Genomic DNA, 26,191 nt, shown 5'->3' with positions numbered 1-26,191 from the left:
GCTTGACCTGCACATCTTGCCATCACTAAAATGATTTATGAGACCAATCACTGGCAGAAAAAAAGTTGGACATATTGGGGTGCTTTACTTTGGGGCTGTGGAGTAGATGAGTGATGGCACTATTTCAGCTCCTAAATCATTTCTTGATTACAAGAAATTCTTAGATGAAAACTGATACTTTAAAAATTGTGATACAAATCGATATAATGCCTATCATATTGTACCCTCAGAGGGCCTGCAAGGACAGAAAAAGGAACCAGAAACCTTAGGCATCCCCACTTGCACTTGTTTAGAACTTCCTGCACTTCCCCACCACCTCCACTACAAAACAGAAGATAAAATACAACATATCTTCCAAAAGAGCACAGCTTCCAACCATCATTACCTATTGCTGTGCAATCTTTGCAGGATAGATAGCTCATTAACCCCCTTGGAACAAATGCAAAAGGAAATTTTCAACAGACATTCTCTGCTCCCTCCTCCTGGAATATTCATGAAATGGCCTTTTCTGGCATCCCTAGCATACCTCCTACTGTGATATTTTCAATTCATGGCAATGTTTTCAAATACAGATTTTATCATTATTTAGAGAGGTGAGGCCCACAGATCAGGAGATTACAGTCATTGAAAGTTACTGTCATTCACAGTTTCCAAGAAGAGGGTGTATACTACATTGTGCAAAACTAGAGTCTGTCAAGAGAAAGAAGAAGCAAGGGGAAAGTGTGGACAAGAACCTTTATTGTGGCTTCCAATGAAAAGCAAAGCAGGACAAAGTAAGCAGGTTTGGGATTGGCTAGTTTGAGTAATTTTAGCAGGCTCTGGAGATAGGGGCTTTCTCTATCTAGTAGGCCCTGGGATGATTATAGCAGAGGAATAATGCCTCCTGGAATGTAAAAGCCAGATAGAAGAGGTGGCTTAGAGTATGGGCCCTGGATTGTTTCTTTTTCATATGAAACGTATGTTTCTGGAAGAATCCTTCCATGTCTCTAAGAATTGGCTAGTCCTGGGAGGGGCAGTCTCCCCCAGGCAATAAGGCCCCAGATGCCCAAGCATCAAGAATGCAGAAAAAGAGAAAATACTTCTAACACAGGGAATGACCCTGCAAATTCCTGACAGTCCTTCTGTATCATCTAACAGGGGGTAAGTCCTAATCATGATCACTTTGATAGTAAGTCCTGTGACTTTTAGGATTCCTTGAGTAACAAATGATGAAAAGAAAAAAACAAAAACAAAAACAAAAAACAAATGATGAAAAGAAAATCCAACAGGAAAAAGGCATGTGTTGGCTCATGTGTCTCAATATTCAAGGGTATGACTGGCTTCTGGAAATGTTTAATCAAAATATCAGGCCCAGTTTTTCTGTGTCTCTTGACTTTGTGCTTTTTTAAGCCACCATCACTGGGCCTCCCTCACAGGTCAATCAGGGGTTATCAAGCTCACATCTCTTCTTCCCACCACTGAATTCAGGGGAAGAGAGACAGGGTCACATTCCCAGAATTTCCAACAAATGTTATCTTGATTCTCATTGGCTATGACTGGACTACAGCACCATGACTGAACCAATCACTGTGGCTGGGAGATGGCAATTGACCTATTGGGTTAAGCCAGTCACAGCGCAGGCCTGGAGCAAGGTTGGCTCATTTAAGTGAAATCACATGGTTGGGAAAGGATGAGGGGTACTTTCCTAAAGGGAACGTGGACAGCTGTTTCCAACAGGAGAGGTAATTGGTGATGAATCTCAGTACATAAATCTACCAAAAATATGTTGCTTTGTATTAAAATGTTCAATATTAATTTTATAGACATGCAGTACTTTGCTTAGAAGAAAAAAAAAAAGTGGGTGGGGTGCGGTGAGGATTCCCTGCTGGCTCTGTCAATAGAGCATGCAACTCCTGATTTCCATGTCATGAAGTCAAGCCCCACACTGGGTGTAGAGATTACTTAAAAGTAAAATCTTTTATTTTTTTTTTTTAATAAAGGGCTCAGAGGGGTGCCTGGATGACTCAGGGTTTGAGCATCTGCCTTTGGCTCAGTTTGTGATCCTGGGGTCCTGGGATCAAGTCCCGCATTGGGCTCCTCATAAGGAGCCTGCTTTTCCCTCTGCCTATGTCTGTGCTTCTCTCTATCTCTCATAAATAAATAAATAAATAAATAAATAAATAAATAAATAAATAAATAAATAAATAAATTTTATTTTTTTATTCATGAGAGAGACACAGAGACACAGGCAGTGGGAGAAGCAGGCTCCAGGCAGCAAGCCCAATGTGGGACTCGATCTCGGGTCTCCAGGATCACGCCCTGGGCTAAAGGCGGCGCTAAACCGCTGAGCCATCCAGGCTGCCCAATAAATCTTTTAAAACAAGGCTCAGAACCTACTGCCCTGGTAACTCTACCTTCATCCCTCGCTACTAATATGACTCAGTTAATAAATTGTCATGTGTTATAGGCTGTCTGTTTAATTTTAACAATAGTTTCTCAGCATTTGAAAATTAATATATACTATCTATTAGTAAGGGTTCAAAATACCCTAATTCATTTTTGTTTTTTTATCATTTTAAGTAAAAGCAAAAAGAAATTACCAATAAAAACCTTCATACCTTAACCATACTTGTCCTTAGCACTCCCTTTCCTCTTAGCATTGGCACCATTGGTTGGTTATCTTGCTGTATTTTACCAGGAGACAGTATCTGTGGGGCAAAATGATGAAGAGAAAATCAAATAAATCTGCCCTACCTCAACCAAAAGAGATCTCCCACCTCAAAACCAGAAGACATAGCAAGGAACATTTTTGTAGAGAAATTAGTTACATAGTATAGTGCTTCCTCCATCTCCTTCTTTGTCCAGGCCTCCCTAACCTTGTCAAGAGAGAAGTCTGGCCCCTCATCAAAGCTGATGATTGGAGTGGAGGCCAGAAGAAGCAATACACTAACATAAGAAAGAAATAAGTGATTTCTTTTACTCACACAAAGTTATTAAAATAAAAAGTTAAGTTGAACACAAGCTTTGACATTGAATGCTATTGGTATATAGCAGTAGCTCTCAAACTTTAACATACGTTAGAATCCTCCAGAAGCCTTACTAAAAACAGATTGCTGAGTCCCACCCCCAGAGACACTGTACCAGTGCCAGTAGGTTTGGGTGAGGGCCTGAGAATCGGAATTGCTAACAAGTTCTCAGATGTCACTGATGCAGATGTATAGGGGACCACACTTTGAGAACCACTGGTTTGCACTTTGTGTTTTATTTTACTGGTGGCTAACTCCAATAAAAAAAAAAAAAAAGGTTCTAAAATGCTGATCCAGCTTAAAGAATTCTAAATCTGGCCTTTTGGATGGTTAAGAAAAGGCTTTACTACAAACTAGAGCTCATGCTGCTTGGTTTTGAGATAGCAAGAGAAGAGACATGAGAAGTCACTACTTCCCTTTACTCCTAGATGCTGAACCAGGCAAAATCTGTCACATGATAATGCTGTTAAGGGACACAGAAAGAAGGATAAGAGTACAGACATAGATATTGTTTCCCAGAAGGTCAGGGGAAGAGGGAATCTTTCTATTGTTTCCATCGTAGCCAAATAAAAGTTAACACAGCTGGTTTTGAACCTGCGGCCTTGAGAGGTCAGATTTACAATTAAACCAATGGAAAGGAAAATGAACTTGGTAAAATCTCAAGACTTTCTTCTCTTTCGGGCCTGAAACTTCTAGGACCTGTTTTATGCTCTGGGCTGACCTAGCTCATTACAATGACCAATAGGTCCCCATATGCCATTAGTTTAAAAAGAACTCTTGTTGGAAAAGTCCACAATTCATTCCTGCAATGAATTCCTCCTTTTGCTGGACTTGTGTTGCATGAAAAGTAATCTTCTTCCACTGAGCTTCACAGTGTTTTAAATTCAGAAAGACTCCAAGGAAAAGAAGAAGAAATTTTACCAGCCACAGGGAAAAAAAGGCAATATGTTTTTGCACACACATATGGTTTCTATAATAGTTCTATAAAAATTGACTTTGACCTAGCTCTCTGAGAAAGACAGCCTGATTGAGGACGACAGGCCCAGAGAACCCACCCCTGTCCCCAGACAGGGGGAATGCCTGGGCTTGATTTGTGGCCCTGAATGGCAGCCTGTGCCATGTGAGGTGATTTTTACACACTTTTGCTTTGCTGACTGACCTCTCTCAAGCTGCTCCCCCCACACACCAACCAGCTTTATATGTTTCCAAATGGAGTGGTGATCTGGAATCCATAAATAATGAGCATCTCAGGAAAAATCATCCTCCTAAAATAGAAACCAGAAACTTGCACCCCCAAAACAGAGCTGTCACAAGGGCCTGTGGTATCTCCCTCTAAAACAGCATGGCGGCCGTCAGAACCTCCACAGCCAGCAGGCCATACATCAGAACCTAACATAAAATCTCACTAGAACCAATTCAGAAGAGTTGAGTATACTCTTTCTGCCTTCCATCTCCCCAAGCCTACAAGCCCTGGGTAGAGACCTGGGCTATGGGAGGAAAGCCTCCACACACTTGAGGGAAGGTGGGTCAAAACCCTGAGCTGGTTTGTCCAAGCTCCCCCTTTGGGGGCTCTGCCTCACTACAACATGATGGCACTAGATCTCTGTGCCTCTGGCCTCCAGAAGGCCCTTGAAGGAAACCAGAACACACCCAGAAAGAACAAAAGGAATGTTAGGCAGGAGGGAACTTTTTTAACTCAGAAATCTCCCATTTCCCATCTTGCTTTCTATACACCACCCACTACAAAGTCTTCTAGCTTCTGAAGACACCAAGCCTTGGGGCTTCACTTACTTTTCCCCCCTTACCTGAAATACTCTTTCCTCCAGCTGTGTGCATGACAGCCTCCTTGTCCTCATGCAAGTCACTCACCTTCCAGAGAGGCTGCCTCTCCATACCCTTCTACATCAGCACCCTGTTCTAGTTCCTTCACAGCACATAACTCCACCCAAAAGTATGCATTTGGTTGTTTCCTTACCTATGTATACATAAACATACCCTCATCCCCCTCTAGAAAAAGTTCCATAAGTCTAAGGACCTTACGGTCCTTATTTACCACTGGACCCCAGCAACTAGATATTTGGTAAATATTTGCTGAATAAGTGAATGAACCTCGAGGTGATTTCCAGCTTGCGAACACTGTTCCTGTTTCTTTTTTAAAAAGTAGAAGATTTGGCAACATTGGGCCTATATTCTCACGGGGCCGCTACTGCATGGGGCTCAGTAGCAGCTCCCCCATTTATGAGGTAGTTAATGTAGTTTAGTTTAATTAGGGATCATTAGCCTAATGCAATGCCTGGCACATATTAGGTACCGGAATAAGCGAGCATGTTGGATGTTGATCATGTTTCTCTGTTCATTAGCAGTTTTTCTAAACAAAAACAAAAGAAGTGAAAAGACTCTAACAAATCTAGCTGTGTCATGACAGCTCTAGGAAGGCTCTGGCTGAGGAAAATCTAGGGTAAAAACAGCCTCCCTAGCCAAAGGACTCCTTCAAATGCATTTCTCCTGGCCCCATTCTTGGATATCATTGTGCATCACCAAAGATCAAAAGTGGATAGAAGTGGGAAGCAAGGAGAAAGTGCAGATGCCTCTTCATAGTACATACATGGGATGAAGCCTCTTACACCTTCCCCTGGGTGCATCTCAGCAGGACCTGTTCAGAATCTAAAGCCAAACTTCTCTTCAATGGAGGCAAAGTCACAATAGATAGGAAACCACTGACTTACCCAACACAGCATGGGGTTAAAGCATAAAACAAATTCTTGCAGGAGTTTCCAGCCCACGAGTTTTCCATGGGCTGCAGTTTGGGGGAGTCACTGTCTACCCCACCCAACCTCCCTCACAGCCTGAGCTGAGTGAGCTCTCTTGAGCCAGCCTCTTTTTGTCATGAGGGCTGGGGACATGAGGGCTTTGCTGCTGAGCCTCAGTCTACTCGCCTTGCCTCCAAGCTGAAATCTTTCTCTCAAGCTGCATCCTGTCTGGCTGGCTTGGATAGAACCCCCATTTTTGGACACCCCTGGACTGGGTTTTTTTCCAGCTCAGGCAGTATGCTCCTTATTGTGCTCTTGTTATATCTCTGGGCCAAGTTTTCTCTTAAGTAATAAACCCCAAATACTTCCCAACCCTTCCCTCCTGTTAGCCCTTCATTCTTTCTCTATTCCACCTTTACCAGCCACTCACACTCGCAGAAATATTCCACTCCTTGCTAGAAGGAGACAGACACTTTTCAGACTGTGTATATTAATAGGGCCTTGATGTCTCCCCCAGACCCAACTAAACAGCCAGACCCATGATTTCTTTTTTCTTTATTTTATTTTATTTTATAAATAAAATAAGATTTTATTTATTTATTTGACAGAGAGGGAGAAAGAGAGAGCACAAGCAGGGGGAGCTGCAGAGGAGGGAGAAGGAGGAGCTGGCTCTGTGTTGAGCAGGGAATCCAATGCAGAGCTCCATCCCTGGACCCTGAGATCATGACCTGAGCCGAAGGCAGACACCCAACAGACTGAGCCACCCCGGTGTCCCAGACCCATGATTTCTGTGGAGATTCTTCTGGTGCCTTTCTTTCATCAAATTCATCTGTGGGGAAAGAGGGGCTAAAATAAAGTTGAAAACCCTCAGTGGACTTCAGTTATCCATATTGTTCCTCTTCCCCAAATCATGAGGAGTTGGGGTGGTGCATGTTCAATCATTAGCAACCCTCTGGTCCAGTGAGAGCCCCTGGCTTCCACAGTCCCTTCCCTCATAATTAATTCCCTCCCCCACCTCCCACTGATCTTTGCCACACCTGATCTCATTCACACCCACAGAAACAAGAGCCAGTACACTGGGTTTTCAGCCCAGTGATTTTACCATCTCCACACATCTGGGTTCTGTTTGGGGCTGGTTAGCGAGTCCATTGGTTGTTGGCTGGAAGAGTTTTGTTTTCATTCACAACTTTTCAGGAAACTCTGTGGAGAGTTCAACTTCATTTAGAGCCTTCTCTGGGGGTCTCTTCTGACCACTTCCTCTGGACAGGAAAGAGGAAATACGACGTAGTGAGTGTCTGAGAAAACAAAGTGGTTGACTGGCCAAAGTGTAAGGGACTCACATTCAGGGATGGCCAGGATTCCCTTCAACCTCCCCAAAGCAGCAGAAGCAGAGAGCCTGCACCCCCACAAGGTGGAGGGGCAGCTCATTCTGACATTCCATGGCTCCTATAGAATTGTGTGCAAATATATCAGGGCACTTGACGGCATGAGCACTGAGTGTTATACTATATGTTGGCAAATTGAACTTCAATAAAAAAATATACAAAAGAAAATATATATATATATACATCAGGGAACAGATCAAACTGGAAACACTTTCTGCCCAGCCTTTGCCTTCCCTCAGACAATCCCATTTCTCACGGCAGGTTGATGTCCCTCTCACTTTCCTGAGCACGTCCTTGCCTCTGTGGTCTTGACTCTTCAGAAATTAAAAGGCCTTCTAATGCTTTTGGCTCTGTTCTCTCTGCAGACACATGGGTATACACACAGCACAAATTTCAGAAACACATATGCACACATGCATGCCCACACACACAGAGCAAAGATTTACTGCTCTGGAAATGTTGCCTCTTTTACAGATTTATTCTTTGAAAAGTGAGAGATTCCTCCCATGGGATCGACCTGGAGGGGAGTTGGTAGGGGGAGAGTAAGAGGCCTGCATATTCAGGCAGCCCACCCAGGCTCCAGGCATCTGGCTAAGGGTGGTGGGGTTGGTTAGGGAAAGAGGGAGGAGCAAACATAAATCACAAAGATTGGTGGGTTGGAAATGCCACTTGTCCTTCGAGAGAGGTAAGGCTTTAGAGCCATTGCAAAGATTCAGATGCCTCAGGGCTTTATACATCTGGTCCATCTGGATAAGTGCCGAGGTAGGAAAACTCACATTTCCAGAAGTAGAGGCTGCAGAGCACTGAATTTCAAGGTGGCAACAACAATTTAGTTAGTTAGCTGGGGACCTTGTACAAACTACACGTGCCCATCTCTGAGATTCTAAGAGACATATCAGAACCTCTGGAGTCAGCTGGCATAGCTTTGCATTCCATTAAGTTATCAGAGCCTTCCTGATACAGATGTTCACTCTACAGTCTGGCGGTTCCACCAATACATGAAGGATGGGAGCCGGCTCTGCAACACGTGATGTCAGGTTGGCAGGGAACTCCAGCTGCCTGGGCAGGCAGACAAAGGAAGGGAAGCCCAAAGATCTCTGTAGACACCTGGGACAATATTTTGGAATTCCCTGCAGAGCTCTAAGTCCTCTTGCTACTTATAACTGTAGCCTCTAAACCTATCAAAAAGGCAAATGCGATCAAGCATAGCATCTCTCAGAGGATAGTGTGGGGCCAAAGACCCCCCCCCCCCCCCCATGGAAGAAGGCCATGTGCAGTGCCTTGGGATCATTGTGTAAGAGGGAAGGTGATATGCTGGAACTCATGCAGAGGACAGCAGTGAGCACGCTGCAGGTTCTGGAGGGCCAGAGCCAAAGGAAAAGAAGTTCATCAACAAGGAAAGCAGAAAGCTGAGAGGAGCAGCATGACAACCTTCAGAGCTCTGAAGGGCCGTGCCAGGAAAAGAATAGGCTGCTCTGTGTAGCTGTAAGAGAGACAGTGAAAGCAAAGAAAGGCGCCGCAAGAAGCATCGCACAAATATCACCTTTCAGTCCTTCCCCAAACCCTAGGAGGTGAGTGGTATCATACTCATTTTCCAGGCAGGCAAATTGAAATTTAAAAGGCTAAATAAGGGACGCCTGGGTGGCTCAGCGGTTGAGAGTCTGTCTTTGGCTCAGAGCGTGATCCTGGAGTCCCGGAATCGAGTCCCACATCGGGCTCCCTGCATGAAACCTGCCTCTCTCTGCCTGTGTCTCTGCCTCTCTCTCTCTGTGTCTCTCATGAATAAATAAATAAAATCTTTAAAAAATAAAATAAAAGGCTAAATAATTTACCTGAGGTGGCCAGTTTCCCAAGAATGAGAATTAGATTCCAGCCTACATCTATGTGATCCCCAGCCCTGTTCTTTCCATTACTCCATAAAGGAAAAATTGCCCTGGGAGGAAAAATTAGAGGAAGAAGACAGTGAGTCAATAAAAGAAAAAATTAGAGGAAGAAGACAGTGAGTCAATAAAAGAAAAAAGATCCTACTAGCACCTCACCCCAAGTCCCCACTGCAAACCTTAGCCACTGACTGGCTGACTGACACAGAGGTACAACAGGCCTGACCCCATACCCCTGGCCAGGATGAACTGTAGAGCCTCCCGGGGAGGGGGGGGTGGCGACCAGACAACAGCTAGTGGCCAGCAGGGATCCCATTATTATGTAGCACCTCCCTCCCCCATCCACTCTCCCAAATGCTTTCACCCAATTGCTGCAGAATCCCCATCTCAGGCTCTGCTCCTAGAGAAGTTCTGAGCTGTCTTATAACACTGTCTCCTTAAATTCCACAATTTGAGGCACCCAGAGGGTGTGGGTTTGCAATAAAGAATGAAAAGGATAAGAGCTGGGGCACCTGGATGGCTCCAGGTTGATTAAGGGTTCAACTCCTGATTTCAGCTCAAGTCATGATCACAGGGTCATGGGTTCAAGCCTTGCATCAGGCTCTGCACAGAGCCTGATGTAGTCTGCTTAAGATTCTCTCTTTCCCTCCCTCTCTCTGGCCCTCCTCCCTTTTCTCTCCCTCTCCAAAAAATATATATATATATATATGGATGACAAGGGGGAAGGATGAAAAGGGGAAACTCGGGCTCTGTGCCGTTGTTGCCCTACGAGATTCAATCTCAAACACTTCCTTGTGAACAGGGTTACAAAATGAGCCCACCACCTGGGTCTCACACTCGTGGCCTGGGGCGACATGGTTATAACTCAAGCTTATTTTCAGATAGAGTTCCTATTTAGCATTTAGAGAAAGTTCTAACCCCAAGGTCAAAACAAGAGGAAAATAAAGGGAAGAAACAAAATTAAATAACAGCATTCCTCATGAATATAAATACCAGAAACAGTTCCTCCTTCCATTTCTTCTCTCCCATGTGCATCGACAGAATTTGCTACTGAGCCAAACTCTATGGTTGTAGGTGTCCGCTGTCTGAATGTGGAATGGAGACCATGTGAGCACACTTCTCCAACCCCCTTCTGAGAAGGACTTCCGGCCTCAGCCTTCAACTGTTGGCCTGGGGGGATGACACCAGTTGCAAAGGGCCACCTCACCCAGGGTCATGCTCTTGTCCATGTGGTCCACATCCAGTGACTGAGCCACACAGGACTATAAAGGCCTGCCACTTCAACCCAGTTTGGGACAGCTCTGCATTCCCCACCCCCTGTGTTCGTGCCCACATGGAATCCCCTTTCGAGTGTGGGCTGGAGCTGGTAACCTGCTCCTAACAAAGGGAGTATGGCAGTGGTACCTGGGTGGCTCAGCTGGTTAAGTGTCCTGCCTTTGGCTCGGGTCAAGGTTCTGGGATCCTGGGATCAGGCCCTGAGTTAGGCTCAATGGGGAGTCTGGTTCTCCTCTCCCTCTGACACCCCTCTCTGCTTGTGCTTTTACTGGCACTGATTCTCTTTCTTCTTCTCTCTCTCTTTCTCTCTCTCTCTCTCTTTCTCTCTCTCTCTCTCTCTTTCTCTCTCTCTCTACTTCTTTCTCCTTCAAGTGAATAAATAAAAAATATCTTTTAAAAAAGAGAATATGGCAGGATGACACTTTTGTGACAAACTTATAAAAGGCTGTGACTCCCATTTTGCTGGCTCACTTGCTCACTCTCTCTCTCTGTCTCTTGGTAGAACTCTCTTTCCCTTTGACCTGCTCACTTCATTGTGAGATGCTCTGTGGATAGATCCATATGGCAAGAAACAAAGCAGGGCATCTACCAATAGCTTGTGATGAACTAAGGCTTTTACCTCACAGCTCATGAGGAACCAGATCCTGCCAACAACAACATGAGTGGCCTTGAAGGCAGATGTTGTCCAGCTGAGCTGGCAGATGAGACCACAGCCCTAGCTGAGACCTTGTTTGCAGCCATGTCAGAGTCCCTGAGGCAGTGGACCCAGCTAAGCCATGTCCAGATTCCTGGCCCACAGAGACTGTGAGATAAGTTTTGGGTTAATGTTACTTAGCAATAAGTAATGAGTACGACCTTGGGAAGACATTTTAACTCCAGAGCTTCCCAAAGGGCCAGCTGAGGCTGTTGTTGGACCTTCATTATTGTAAGACCTTCCTTCTAACCATCTTCCTCTAACCTTTCCCCTCCCTTCCGTGGTCAATGATGCCAACAGTATTCCTCAAAAAGGAGCCAGTAAGCTAACATCCACATCTGACTCTCTTTCCTAGAGACACCAAAGTATTGGCTTATCCAATAAGCATCCTCCAAATGGAATGGAATGGAATAACTGCAGCCTCCAAATGTAATTCTGACTTACTCATATTTAGTAATATCTCTAAAGAATATATAATTCAATTCAACTCAACACATATTTATCAAGTACAAAAGATAACAAGACAGACAGATGTGGTTACTGCCTTGCGGGCTAATCACCTGCTGGGGAAGACTGTCTTTAAAGAAGTAATTAATGGCCTATAAGCACAAGCCTACAGATTTCTGAAGGAGGAGGATCAAAAGTTAGCATCTCCTCTTTCCTACTCTCCCTTTATTTCCCCTTCCTACAAAAGAGAGCTGGAAAGGGCACCAATCTACTTAGCTCCAGAGGCTCTTCTCATTGGGTGCACACCTGGGATGCTCACATGCTCCCAGGACGAGGCTGGGACTTCTACCACTGACCCAATGTTGAGAGAGAACTGAATCCTGACAACAACTTTGTTTGCTATACATCTATGAGGACCCTCCAGAATGTTAAAGACTACCCTGGGAGTGAGAAGTGTCCAACGTGACCTGTATCCAATGGATCTTCTGGGCACCAGGGGCCAGCCAACCAAAGTTTAGCATGTCCTTGTCCAGAAGGGACACAAAAGAGAAAAGAATGTTGAATAATGTTTTAACCAAAGTACCAAAACATGATCCCTACCATGATCTTAATCAAAATCGTTACCTTTTAAGGAACTGTGTTTTGTTCATTATCTTCTTCATAGCATTTAACATTACATGAATTATAACACACATTTTTTTCAGTTTTTTTATTGTTTGTATCCCCTTAGAATGTAAGGTTCTTGAAGGCAAGGATTTTGTGCATCCACTGCAATGCTTCCAATGGCTAGAATAATCCTAGCCCATAAGCAGATGTTCAATGGATATTATTCAACTAATGAGTGAGTGAATGAATAAAGTAAATGAATGAGTGAATTAATGTAGTCCCAATCTTCACATCCTCAGATCTTGCTCCACTTTAACAGTATAGAAGCTCTAGAGGAGAGGTGTGGGGAAGGTAGTACTTTTATGACCTCCATTTTACAGCTGAGGAAACTAATAAACAAAATGAAGAAGCTCCTCCAAAGTCATATGACCAGAAATCCACTAAGTCACAATTTTAGCTCCAATCCTTTTTCATTCCCCTCCACTACAGAGATTGCAACTTACAGAGACACACAAAGAGCATAATTCATTCACCTTAATAAATGCTTATTGAACACCCAAGATGTGCCCAAACTGTAGGCTCTTCAAGAACAGGAGCCACGTCTGCCTTTACTCACCATTGATTTCCTCACTTGGAATCATGCCTGGAATAAAGTCAGTGCTCAGTAAATATGTTGGATGAAGAAAAGACCAACTTGCTAGGTACTTGGACTTATAAAATGGCCATAGTCATTTTCCTCACAATGCTTAGAATATAGTGGGACCACAATCCCGTGAAAAATACACCAAAAAGGATAATCATATCTATTTCAAAATAAATCAAGAAACGTCATTGAGCATAAGCTTTCTGCAAGGTGCTCATGTAAACACTTTTCATGGATTAATGTATTTACTCCTTTCAACAACTCTTTGAAGTTGGTACTACTATTGTCCTTATTTTACAGATGAACATATGGCAGCCCAGAAAAATTAAGTAACTTGCTGAAGACCACAAGGCTAGTGAATGGCAGAGCCAGAATGTGAATTCAGTGTGACTCCAGAGCTTATACTCCAAACACTGGACACTCTACTGTCTCTATATGATAAATGAAGACCATAAGGGACATGAGTACCTTGCATGCTGAAAATCCCTACTGGCATTGACAGCTTTAACTGGGAGAGGAGTGGAATGATACTTGTGTGAGTCAGCTGGGGCCACTGTAGCAAAATACCACAGACTAGGGAGCTTACAGAACAGAAATGTATTTCCTCACAGTGCTGGAGACTGGAAATCCAAGATCAAGGTCTCAGCAAGTCTGGTTTCTCCTGAGGCCTCTCTCCTTGGCTACAGATGGCTGCCTTCTGACTATGTCTTCTCATGGCCTTTTCTCATAGCCTTTGCACATGGCTCACACACCCATCGTGTCCCTTCCTCTTCTTATAAGGACACCCATAAAATTGGATTAGGGTCCCACCCTTATGATCTCATTAACCTTAGTTACCTCTTTTAAAGTCCTGTCTCCAAATATAGCCACATTGGGAGCTAGGGCTTCAACATATGACTTTGGCAGGTTGTGGGGGATGGATCGACGATTCAGTCCATAACACCCTGTTTGAAATATAACAGCATCGAAGACACTCTAAATACAGGCTTCACCTGTCCCAGGTGAGAGCTGCCATAGGCCCTTGTGAGCCCATGATCAGCCACAGGCTAGGAGCAGGGCCATGTCTCTGTCCTGATGTGATCTATCCATCTCTCCCCTTCTGCCAAGAACTTCCAAACCCAGGCGGGTGGCAGGGGAGATTGGCTACCTGAATCATGTGTCTTCTTGACCCATCTATAGCCTCACAAATAGAGACCATGTCTGCCCAGAGCCTTGAGTTTGTGAAGAATTATTAACATTCAAATGGGGCCAGACAAGGGGCATCTTAGCCCTCAAGCTGCAGAGGTGGTTGCTCAGAGCTTCCCACAGTGTCTTGTCCCACGCTCAGTTCATCAGTAGAGATTTGATTTCATGTTGACACTAAACTGATTCTCAAGGAGCCTGAGAGAGTTCTCTGGAGGGAGAGCTTCTTAAGCTGATTTTGCACAGAAGTCAGGATGTGGTTGTCCATCTCTGGTTGTCCATCTCTGGGTACAGGTATGGAGGGGGAGCCATTCAAGGAAATGGGCATTGAGAGGTTGTCCACCCTGCCCTCCTGCCCACCAGTGGGATGGCTCCTAAATAATTCCAAAGTGATGCATAGCTGCTAGGATTTCTCAAAACTTCCAGAAAAGAAGAGGGAAGAAGAATACACTAACTGGATTTAGGTTTCCCAGTCTACCCCTCAACCAGCAATCACATCAATGTGGAAGAACAGCACATCCACCTCATGAGCTACCCTCAGGAAAAGAGGAGCCACCACAAGGGCAAGCAGCCATTTACCTATAATGGGTAGTGGGTGAAGGAGGTGATCAGGTGGGGAGATGGGAAGAGCCTAGCTGTGCTGCATGAAATTCACGCAGAAGGGTGTTCACACACACTCCCATCCCCCTGTGAAACAACTTTAACTAATTCTGACTGTAGGAGAACAAAGGGACAATGTGGATTAAAACTAACACTTCTGAAGAGCCAGCAAGGAGCCGGCCCTGCATATAGAGCACAGTGCCCTGTGCCTTGCATATGATATCACAGCACTGGCAATTCATCCAGTGCACTAGGGTCACAACCATGCTTCTCACAGTGTCTTTGCCTCCATAATCTCCAAAAGCAAACCCAATCTAAAAGTGAGGTATTGAAAGAAAAGAGATCTTTAATGAGCGTGGAGAATGAATGGCAAAGCATCTTTTTTTTAACTGCATTGAAGAGAAGTCACATTATTAGAATGATGCATAACTGAAGGTTAATTTTTAGGAGGTATCTTCAATGTGCTGTGCCAGTTTTGGAGTCTGCATGGCAGTGGAAATTTCATGAGAAAGGGGGCTCTGGCTAAAACAATTCCTTCAAATAATAGTACTGGTAAAAAGGACTAAGGCTGTTATCCCCCTCCAAAGCTAGGCATATAGATTGCTTTGCCATCAGCCAACTGTGCAAAAGCTCAAGCTTTCCAGTGAAATGAACACTATCTTCCTCATCTTTTCCCTGATGGGTAGAACTCACACAGGGTCAGCATATTTCCTAAGGCCACTCAGCCATTACTCAAGTCACCTGACTGACTCTCAACTCTGTTCTTTAGTCTCAGCTGCAGATGGTCACTCAGAAAAATAGAGCATAGTGTTTATAGGTCTTTCCCCACCCCGGAGAGAATGTCCCGATGTGGCCAGCCAGAGGATGGTACCCATGGGGAGGTGCCTCTTGCACATTCCTGCACTCCATCACCACAGTACCTCCACCGCATGTGGAGAACTTCATTCAACACATGCATACACACGCACACATACAACTCACACAGTACACACACACACCATAGTCAGAGAAATGGAGAATGGAGCCAGGAAGATAGTTCACTGGGGGACTCTTGGTTCTGGTCAACACCATGTCCTAGGGTTTTCTGATCTCTCTCCTCAAAAATCATAGCCCTAGAAAGTGGAACCACAGTTACACTGATACACACGTGCACACACGCACACACACACACACACACACACACCCTCCCCAGGCTTTTATCCATCAGTCCACCTTTGAAACACCCCTACTGAAGTCAGAACTGGCTCTCTCAATGGCCCAGCTCCACTACACTCCACATATAAATCACACATGGATTAAGATCTTGGAAGTAAATGCTGCTAGCTCCCACCTCATCAATCACTTGGATCCAACCCTTGGATCCACTTAGATCCAGCCCTGAGTGGGGAAGAGACAGCATGTGCCCCAGTGGCTCAGCATAGAACTTGAGGTCAGACAGAGCTGGATTTCCACTCACTTCTCCCACTCTCAAGAGATGTCCACCACCATAACATGAGAGACTCCTAACTCTGGAAAACAAACTAGGGGTGGTGGAAGAGGAGGTGGAAGGGGAGGTGGGCGGGGGGTGGGGGTGACTGGGTGATGGGCACTGAGGGGGGCACTTGATGGGATGAGCACTGGGTGTTATTCTATATGTTGGCAAATTGAACACCAATAAAAAATAAATTTACAAAAAAAGAGAGAGAGAGAGAGATGTCCACCACACTATCACCTCCAGGAACATTCATTCACAGACACTACAATGTGAATGCTGCTCCCAGAGTGGTGGCATGCCATATCCCTAGCCACTAACTAGCAGTGAACTAGTAGTGTTACTTGAGCAAGTGCTCAACTATCCTGATCCTCAGTTTCCCTTTATTTATAAAGTGACTATTTTGATGTCTAGGTCTCCAATTTGTTCTAAGGATTCAACAAGATGGTATTATGTCATGTGCTTAGCACAGAGTCTGATACATTGAAAGCAGTCAATAATTAGTAACAATCATTTTCTTTAAGGTCACATAACCCAGGATTGTGCCCACATAAGGACTCTCAGAAGTACTTCTTTTCAGGACTTCATGCAGAGAAGTCTATGAGCCAAATGTCTCCCATCTCTACCTATGAGCCTTTATTGATTTGCTGGCCAATCTCCAATCCAGGTATTTTTACTGCCTAAGTTCTTCATGGAAAGGAGGGGAGTTGAGAACAAAGCCACTCTGCGACAGCTGATGTTTTGGTTAGAATGGTAAGAAGCATTGAAGAAAGAAGAAGAAGAAGAAGAAGAAGAAGAAGAAGAAGAAGAAGAAGAAGAAGAAGAAGAAGAAGAAGAAGAAGGAAGAAGAAGAAGAAGAAGAAGAAGAAGAAGAAGAAGAAGAAGAAGAAAAGAAGAAGAAAGAAGAAGAAGAAGAAGAAGAAGAAGAAGAAGAAGAAGAAGAAGAAGAAGAAGAAGAAGGAGAAGGAGAAGGAGAAGGAGAAGAAAGGAGGAGGAGCAGGAGGAGGAGAAGGAGAAGGAAAAGGAGAAGAAGCAAAGAGCCCATTCCTCCACACCATGGCATGCCTCACCCATCCCCCTGGCCCCTAGCATCCACTAGATGCCACTTCATCCTTAGAATATGTGGGAGGGCCATGAGACTTTCACTCCTAATTTCCAGACAAGGGATTTGGGTAGAGAATTAACAAAGACTTAGATACAAAGAAAAATATTTTGTCTGCAATATGTTGCACAGTCTGTTGTACACTTTGTACAGTGGCCCTTGTCGACTAGGATTCTAGAAGAGAGTTACGCTTTATTGCTGAAGGCAGACGTCTTCATGCATACCTGAGTACCCATCAATGAACTGGCTTCTCTCCTACTCACTCATGCTACTATCTATGGATCCTTAAGAAAATCATCGCTCAAATCATTATCTGTGTTCCTCAGTTAGGATGAAGAATCCATGAGGTAAATAGCACACACATCATTATTCCCAACTTATACATGAAAAGGCTAAGTTTAGAGAGTCATAAAACCCATGGTGACAGGACAGGTGAGCGGCAAAGTCAGAATTCAATCTACAAACTCCAAACTGAAAGCTCCCACGTCCAACAGGTGGGACTAAGACGTATCTAAATCTGGTCCCTGTAATTCTCAGTCACACAAGCAGGATCTCAGAGACTTCCAAGGAGGAAGGAACTTAAAGTTCATCTACTGGAAATTTCTCATCTGACAGATGAGAAAACTCCTTTTACTAGGTACTGCTCTCACATCCCCCCTCCCTAATGAGGCTGTTTCCACATCTGTTCATCATCCATATTAATATAACTGCTCATTGGGTGCAGTGGATTCTGCTAAATACAAAAGATGCAATGATAACAGATGGATTCAAAGTCCTGTGTTTTTAATGACACGCTTCTGTCCAGGGCCCTGACTGGTCACAAACTAGCAGTGTGACCTGAGGAAATCCACTTCAAGTTTCCCCATTTGTATAATAAGGAGACTGGATTAGAGAATTTGACTTCCATTAAGATCCCTTCCAACTCTAGCATCCCTTACCTGTGAAAGTGTTTTGAGAGGTCTTCTACTCCAGCCACCCACATCCCATAGGGGTATGTTTAAACTCCTCTTTTCTAAGACCAGGTTTAGTCTCAACTCATTCTTCTGTGTGTCTGCCATTCCGTAGATGGCTTTGGTGAAGGCACTTATGTAAATTCTGATTAAAGTCCAAGCAAAGTTAACTCCCAACAGACAGACCAGCCTTTAAGACATTAAAAAAAAACAAGGGTTTCCCATTCTCCAGACCGAGCCCTGAAGTCCCCTAGCTTTGTGCCAAAGGGACTGATATCTACACTTACATCAGCACAGCCCTCTTCCTTAGACATCTGAGATTTACTGCTCTAACCTGAGGCAGCCACCTGCTTCTGAGCCTCTCCATGCACTGGAATGAAAGCACCTCAGTCTTACAAGGCCAAAGTCTTTCTGATGGTTGCAATTCGTCTACAAGAGAAAGAACACCAGATGCCCAAAGGGGGTACAAAAGACAAGAATAGGAAGTCAAGGTTTTGAGTCAAATATACACAGGATGATCTAAGGAGATCAACAGCAGGGATCACGTTGGATAAGACAAAATGTAATACATATTAGAAATGCAGAGCTATTCTCGTAACTAAGATTTTTTCTTATGATTTTTATTTGAGGAAGTAAAAAAATACAAAACTACATAACACTCATTGTTTCTCTACTCAAATAAAAATTAACATTTTGTTACATGACTCCCTAAATGGTAAAAAAAGAAAAAGAGTAAAAGATGAAATGCCATTTGTAGGCCAGCCTCTGGCCCTTCCCTTGACCAAGAGTCCCGTATACATTCAGACAGATGCATATACACATTCACACCCATCATGCACACATGAGCAGGAAAAAAATTAGTCACAAGACATCCTCATGAAGGGTCTAATCATTCCATCTGTCTTACTACTCAGTTTTTGTACATATGTTATATTTAGACAGAGTTACTGAAAGGAGTTTGAAATGCAAGGGCAATCTATGATAGCTAATCATAATCTCTGAGCTTTTAATTACCTGTGATGCTTCACAGGGATTTTTGCACTTGGGATGCCTTTTGCTTGTTCTAAAGTATAGTGGTTTCCATTATCCCAATGTTTATACTTTCAAATATAAATTTATACTTACAGATTCATGATATAATATGCATTTTTATTCCATTAATGAAAAGGCACCTTTAATCAGAGGTCCACTCACAAATGCCTGCACTATTTCTCCTAGCAGCTCTTTGGATCCCTGAATGTACCACTCAAGTCCAAATGGGCAAGGCTCCACTATGCCTACTTAAAAATACTTAATACTTGTCTAGCAGAAAAAAGTTATAGTAGGAGAGGTTTACAGGGCATCTGGCTTTATTTAATCAGAGAAATCATGTATATAATCTTGTCTTTTGACATTTCCTTAAAACAAGAAAAAAATTGTCAGTCCCATTTTATTGAAGGGGCCACTAAAACATTGGGGGTCCAATGTCACTATTTTCATAAGTAGAGGAGGGTCAGAGAGGCACCAGGTCCAAGACTTTAAGGAATATTGTCTGTTCCTGAACTTTATCACGAGCCAGCCTCATTTCAAAGGCAAACAATCACACAGATTAGTGGAACACTGTCCCTTAGAGGCTATCCAAGAACTACCTCCAGACCTCTGAGAACATCTTCCGCCTCAAGTTTTACAGCTGAGTCATAAAGGACAGAGAAAATACTCAGTGCTGGGGAGGGTGGTGGGAAGTCAACTTTCAGGTTTGGGGCACTTGACTTCACAGGTCATATGAGGGCAGTGCCAGGAAGCTGGAGCATGAGCATGAGAGTTACCCCCTCTGTCTCATCAGTGACCTGTGGGAATGGGAAGGTCAGGGAGTGCTCCAAAGACCCAAAGTGATTCCGCTACTATCAGAGCTCTCAGAAAAGAGTTCTCTTTAAGATCTTTTAAATTAAATCATGTGCCAAATCCATCAATAGCAACTGCCTGAAGTACTGTGTTGAAAGAGAGAGGCCACTCTCGGGCTCTGCAAGAAAGAATTCTGTGATCCGTTAGCAGTGTCTGCCACTGGCACAGAAAGGAAAACCACTTGTGTACAAATCCTGTATGGAAAGTAACAATCAAAATAAAAATGTTATATTCCTATGAGATGCCAGACAGTTTTCTTAGGATATTTCCCTTCAGAATTCCATTTGCATGCTCTCTTAAAGTTTTTTGAAAATTTATATGTACCTTCATACTTTTTAGTTGACATTTCAGACTTATTACCATAAGTTGAAAGAGTCAAAAGAATGTTATTTATGGGTGCTGTAAATACCAATATTTCAAAATACATTCTCACATTACCCTCAAGTGTATGCAATGGAATTTAAGTAACATAATTTGATAACCAAGAGTATACATTTTTTTAAGATTTTTAGAATTTATTTATTCATGAGAGACACAGAGAGAAAGGCAGAGACATAGGCAGAGGGAGAAGCAGGCTCCCTGTGGGGAACCTGATGCAGGACTCAATCCCAGGACCCCGGGATCACAACCTGAGCCAAATGCAGATGCTCAATCAGTGAACCAACCAGGTGCCCCCAATTATACATTTTTTAAATACATAAGCAATTTTTTATGTCAGAAAATGTACATCACTTCTCCTTGATTTTAGTTTCTTTCCACTTCTCCAGAAGACTTTGTCCTAATGTAACATTTTATTTGCTTAAGTCTTCTATTGATCACCTTGTCATAATTTTTTTTTAATTTTTATTTATTTATGATAGTCACAGAGAGAGAGAGAGAGAGAGAGAGGCAGAGACACAGGCAGAGGGAGAAGCAGGCTCCATGCACCGGGAGCCTGATGTGGGATTCGATCCCGGGTCTCCAGGATCTCGCCCTGGGCCAAAGGCAGGCGCCAAACCGCTGCGCCACCCAGGGATCCCCTCACCTTGTCATAATTTTATGTACTAAAATATGTATGTTGTTTAAATTATTTTTAAATTTTTGGTAACTATAAGGCTTTAAGTATATACAAAAATTCTCCAGATTTAGTCATTGTTATAATTATTAATAATAGTTGATTAAAATAACATGAATATATTAGCATTTTTGCTATATAATTTTTAAACATAAATGTGATTTTTTTAAATTGTTTCTTAATGAGAAATAGTAGGATTAGGTTTTTCTTCAATTAGTTCTTCTATTTTTGGATTAAAAAGTATTTATTGCTAACTAGTCTTGGGACAAGAGTTTAGGATCTGTTAGGGAGCTCATGAAAGACTTACAGATGGCAAAAGAGATTATTTAATATTCTTTCAATGAAAAGTTGGGTGTTGTCTACAAGGACCACAGACCTCTCACCCCCAGGAAGGTTATCTGATTCTGTAGGGGTCTATGGCTTTGGTTGTGTTTGATAGTTTATTTTATAATTTTGCAAATTGAAACGAATAAAAATGATTCCTGTCCATAGAAATGTAAACCAATTTTGTCCAAGAGAGATACATACTTCTGCTCTTTAGAAAACATAATGCCACATGCAGAAGAATGAAACTAGACCACTCTCTTGCACCAGACACAAAGATAAACTCAAAATGGATGAAAGATCTAAATGTGAGACAAGATTCCATCAAAATCCTAGAGAAGAACACAGGCAACACCCTTTTTGAACTTGGCCACAGTAACTTCTTGCAAGATACATCCACGAAGGCAAAAGAAACAAAAGCAAAAATGAACTATGGGACTTCATCAAGATAAGAAGCTTTTGCACAGCAAAGGATACAGTCAACAAAACTAAAAGACAACCTACAGAATGGGAGAAGATATTTGCAAATGACATATCAGATTAAGGGCTAGTTTCCAAGATCTATAAAGAACTTCTTAAACTCAACACCAAAGAAACAAACAATCCAATCATGAAATGGGCAAAAGACATGAACAGAAATCTCACAGAGGAAGACATAGACATGGCCAACACGCACATGAGAAAATGCTCTGCATTACTTGCCATCAGGGAAATACAAATCAAAACCACAATGAGATACCACCTCACCAGTGAGAATGGGGAAAATTAACAAGGCAGGAAACCACAAATGTTGGAGAGGATGCGGAGAAAAGGGGACCCTCTTACACTGTTGGTGGGAATGTGAACTGGTGCAGCCACTCTGGAAAACTGTGTGGAGGTTCCTCAAACAGTTAAAAATAGACCTGCCCTACGACCCAGCAATTGCACTGCTGGGGATTTACCCCAAAGATACAGATGCAATGAAACGCCGGGACACCTGCACCCCGATGTTTATAGCAGCAATGGCCACAATAGCCAAACTGTGGAAGGAGCCTCGGTGTCCATCGAAAGACGAATGGATAAAGAAGATGTGGTTTATGTATATAATGGAATATTACTCAGCTATTAGAAATGACAAATACCCACCATTTGCTTCAACGTGGATGGAACTGGAGAGTATTATGCTGAGTGAAGTAAGTCAGTCGGAGAAGGACAAACATTATATGTTCTCATTCATGTGGGGAATATAAATAATAGTGAAAGGGAATATAAGGGAAGGGAGAAGAAAGGTGTGGGAAATATCAGAAAGGGAGACAGAACATGAGAGACTCCTAACTCTGGGAAACGAACTAGGGGTGGTAGAAGGGGAGGAGGGCGGGGGGTGGGAGTGAATGGGTGACGGGCACTGGGGGTTATTCTGTATGTTGGTAAATTGAACACCAATAAAAAATAAATTAAAAAAAAAAAAAGAAAACATAATGCCTGGCTGGCTCAGTTGGTAGAGCATGCAACTGTTGACCTCGGGGTTGTGGGTTCAAGCCCCAAGTTGAGTGTAGAGATTACTTTAAAACAAAATCTTTTTTAAAAAAATATTTTTGGGACGCCTGGGTGGCTCAGAGGTTTAGCACCTGCCTTCGGCCCAGAATGTGATCCTGGAGACCCGGGATCGAGTCCCACATCGGGCTCCCTGCATGGAGCTTGCTTCTCCCTCTGCCTGTGTACCTGCCTCTCTCTCTTTCTGTGTCTCTCATGAATAAATAAAATCTTTTTAAAAAATAAATGAAGGGATACCTGGGTGGCGCAGTGGTTTGGCGCCTGCCTTTGGCCCAGGGCTCGATCCTGGAGACCCGGGATCGAATCCCACGTCGGGCTCCCGGTGCATGGAGCCTGCTTCTCCCTCTGCCTGTGTCTCTGCCTCTGTGTGTGTGTGTGTGACTATCATAAATAAATAAATAAATAAATGTTAAAAAAGAAAACATAATTCCAAACATTAGCTTTCATAGATAACAACCAGTTCAGTATCTATTAACAAATTCATTTCAGCATTTTTAGTTGTCTACATATGTGTGTGCACATAGGTTTTTTTTCTTTTTGAAAATTATCCTGTAATAATCAGTTATATCTCTATTTTCTGTTTTTATAGACTAAAGCACTAGGAAGCTTTGCTCACACATACATGATGATGGGAAGGGAAGGAGTTTTGTTACAGCACTGTCCCTCTATTCTTTGACATTCTGTTACATGATAAAACTCATACAACAGTCTATAATCAAAACTTATCTTAATTATCTTAGAGCTAAAACCTCAATGTAGTCTTCCTTCACTTTGGGGAACATGACTGGAAACCATCTGACCCATACAAGTTTTTACTACCCAGCCACTAGAGTCATTTGCTTTCTCAGAAACATTACTTTGAAATCTTTGGACCCCTGAACGGTTTTATACCCCAGGACAATGTTCTATGGCAAGACTCCGAATAGCTGAGAGGTATTCATTTCTTCTGCAAAGTGTGAGCAATGTTATTGTAAATAGGGAGGAAAGTGAGAAGCACTATAGATTTATTTTAAGGGAGAAAATTTTTAGGAAAGAATATGTTTATGAATAGAGGATGTGGCTATTGATACCCTTAAAAGTTCTCTAAAAAGTCTTTGTGAACCTGCTAGAACACAGGTTCAGTCCTGTGTTCTGACTAACACAGGTTAGTCACATGAGAGAAAAGCCATCCCATGCAGAAGCAGTTGAAATCAATAGATCCAGATGAAGAGTTCTCAAGACTTTAGCTGTGCTTCCCAATTCCCAGTCTTCAACTCCTTTCCCATCTACCTCTGGCATCCACCCTGCTGGACACCAAGTTTCTTCCAGCAACTGCCGTATAAGCTTTGGCTGCTTTGCTCCTGGGATATGCACTGACTCTGTCTTTGATTCACTGATTCCCTGAACTCACTCTAAATTTTTTTTGTTTGCATTTCTGTACAACCTCCCATTATACCAGAGAGTGTTTACAAAATGCTTGTTAAGCTTTACCCCCATGGAAGCTTTTAGGGATAAAAGCCTGTGGGAATAGAGTTTGGAGCCCAGAACACTCCGCAAAGAGCAGAAATTTGTTAAGTCTCATGCTTTAGTTTAAATTTTCATTTGAACTTTGTATTCTGTTTTGCAACTTAACATATTAATTTTCCAAGATACTTAAAATCATTTGCCACTGAACAAAATTGATGCTGGAAGAAGATATGTCAGGATCATCTTGTGACTGCCTGGCATTACACCAGAAGTTCTGTTTAAAAAGTACACCATTAAGGACCATCCAGGTGGCTCAGTGGTTGAGAGTCTGCCTTTGGCTCAGGTCTTTTTTTATATATAAATTTATTTTTTATTGGTGTTCAATTTGCCAACATATAGAATAACACCCAGTGCTCATCCCGTCAAGTTTGGCTCAGGTCTTGATCCCCAGGTCCTTGGATCGAGTCCCACATCAAGCTCCACGCAGGGAGCCTGCTTCTCCCTCTGCCTATGTCTCTGCTTCTCTCTGTGTGTCTCTCATGAATAAATAAATAAAATCTAAAAAAAAGTATATCATTAAGCTGTTCTAAACCATGACATAACCCTTAATCTGGTCAGCCTCAGCAGACAGGCCTTAAGAGAATGAAGCACAAAGTAGGTGAGTTTTGAAGCTGGGAAGAAGGTGGATATGAAGGTTGGGAAAATACACTCGTCCCATTCCAAGTGGACATTGTAGTGGAGTCCTGGAAGGTTGTGAGAGAAAACAGCCTGCAGCAATGAGTAGTCAGGGAAAGAAGGCACTAGGAAGGCATAGGAAGAGGGAAAAGAAGGATGCAGTTGAGGTATACAAAGGATTAGATTATTTACAACTTTCTCCAGTCATCCTCTAAATCAACAAAACTGGAGGTTGTAGTAAATAGCATGTAATGCAGGGAAGAGGCAGAGCTAATGCTTTTATTCAGACTTCTAAGCAGCAAGACCCAAAATCTAGCCTCCTTCTGCAGCTTCACTGAGAGCCCTCTGAGTCAGCAACGCTCACACAAGAATATCCCTTTAGGAGGTAGGAAGAGAAACATTGAATCTTCCTCACCAAAAAGGACAATGTCAACCTCTCCTTTTTATCCCAGGCAGAGCCAGAACCATATGTTCACTGTTTTCATGGCTTCAGAGGGAGGACTTTTTAAAAGCCTATTATTTTCATACCTCGTTTGCATAATGAGCAAGAAATAACACATAGCCCAGAGGACAATGGGCATTCTCCTTAGGCCTTTGGGATGACATAATCTGCTACATCTTTGAAGCCCCAGCAGAGGGCCAGACACGCTCCCACAGATTCATATTCAGCAACAACCAAGACCTTAGCTTGCTTTGTTGAAAATCATTTTGTTTCCCATCAGCCTCCTAATCATGAAGTATCTAAATGATAATTTACTGTGACAAGATGGGTTGATCACCTTTCAGAAGTTCACTAATTATTGACTCAAGGGCTATGTCAGGATAACAAGTGGAACCACATATACATAAGCTTTACCGCTGCCCTCAAGGAGTCTGCTTCCTAATGTACACAAGATAGTCAACAGCCAAGTTCATTAAATATGTACTTAGTGTACACAAGATCTATCCATCAATACTTATTTACTATTCATCTACTTTGGATCAAAAACCATGCTGGATAGTATGAAAGACTCAAAGAAGCAAAGGATTTGGGCTCTGCCTTGAGAAAATATTCACCAACTGGTTGTGTAAATGGGACTGTTACTACTTCATTAAATTAACATTTGCTATGTAGAGCCCAGGGTGCCAGATGGTGAGCTGCGTTCAGCCACAGACTACAAGAGAAATTGAAATATAAAAATGTATTATTCACAGGTCCGGGAGAAAGTACACAGCATGCTTTGAGGGGCCACCCAGGGAGATCAAGACAAGGTACAGGCAGAGAGAGGGAGAGGACCTGGGGCATATG

General features: G+C 42.9%; 1 long non-coding RNA gene across 1 annotated transcript in view; it reads right to left on the bottom strand.

Annotated features, from left to right (window-relative positions):
- Positions 1-6,368: 6,368 nt before the first annotated feature.
- LOC144307068 (uncharacterized) overlaps positions 6,369-26,191 on the bottom strand; it is a 33,850-nt gene continuing 14,027 nt past the window's right edge. The window contains exons 2-3 of the long non-coding RNA XR_013374030.1: positions 6,858-7,014; positions 6,369-6,601 (exon numbers count right to left, since the gene is read on the bottom strand). This is a non-coding gene — a long non-coding RNA (uncharacterized LOC144307068). The remainder of the gene's footprint in view (positions 6,602-6,857; positions 7,015-26,191) is intronic.

This window comes from Canis aureus, chromosome 38 (genome assembly GCF_053574225.1).
Source record: "Canis aureus isolate CA01 chromosome 38, VMU_Caureus_v.1.0, whole genome shotgun sequence".
NCBI lineage: Eukaryota > Metazoa > Chordata > Mammalia > Carnivora > Canidae > Canis > Canis aureus.
The sequence above is the reverse complement of the archived record's forward strand: the minus strand, read 5'-3'. Positions and strand labels throughout refer to the sequence as shown.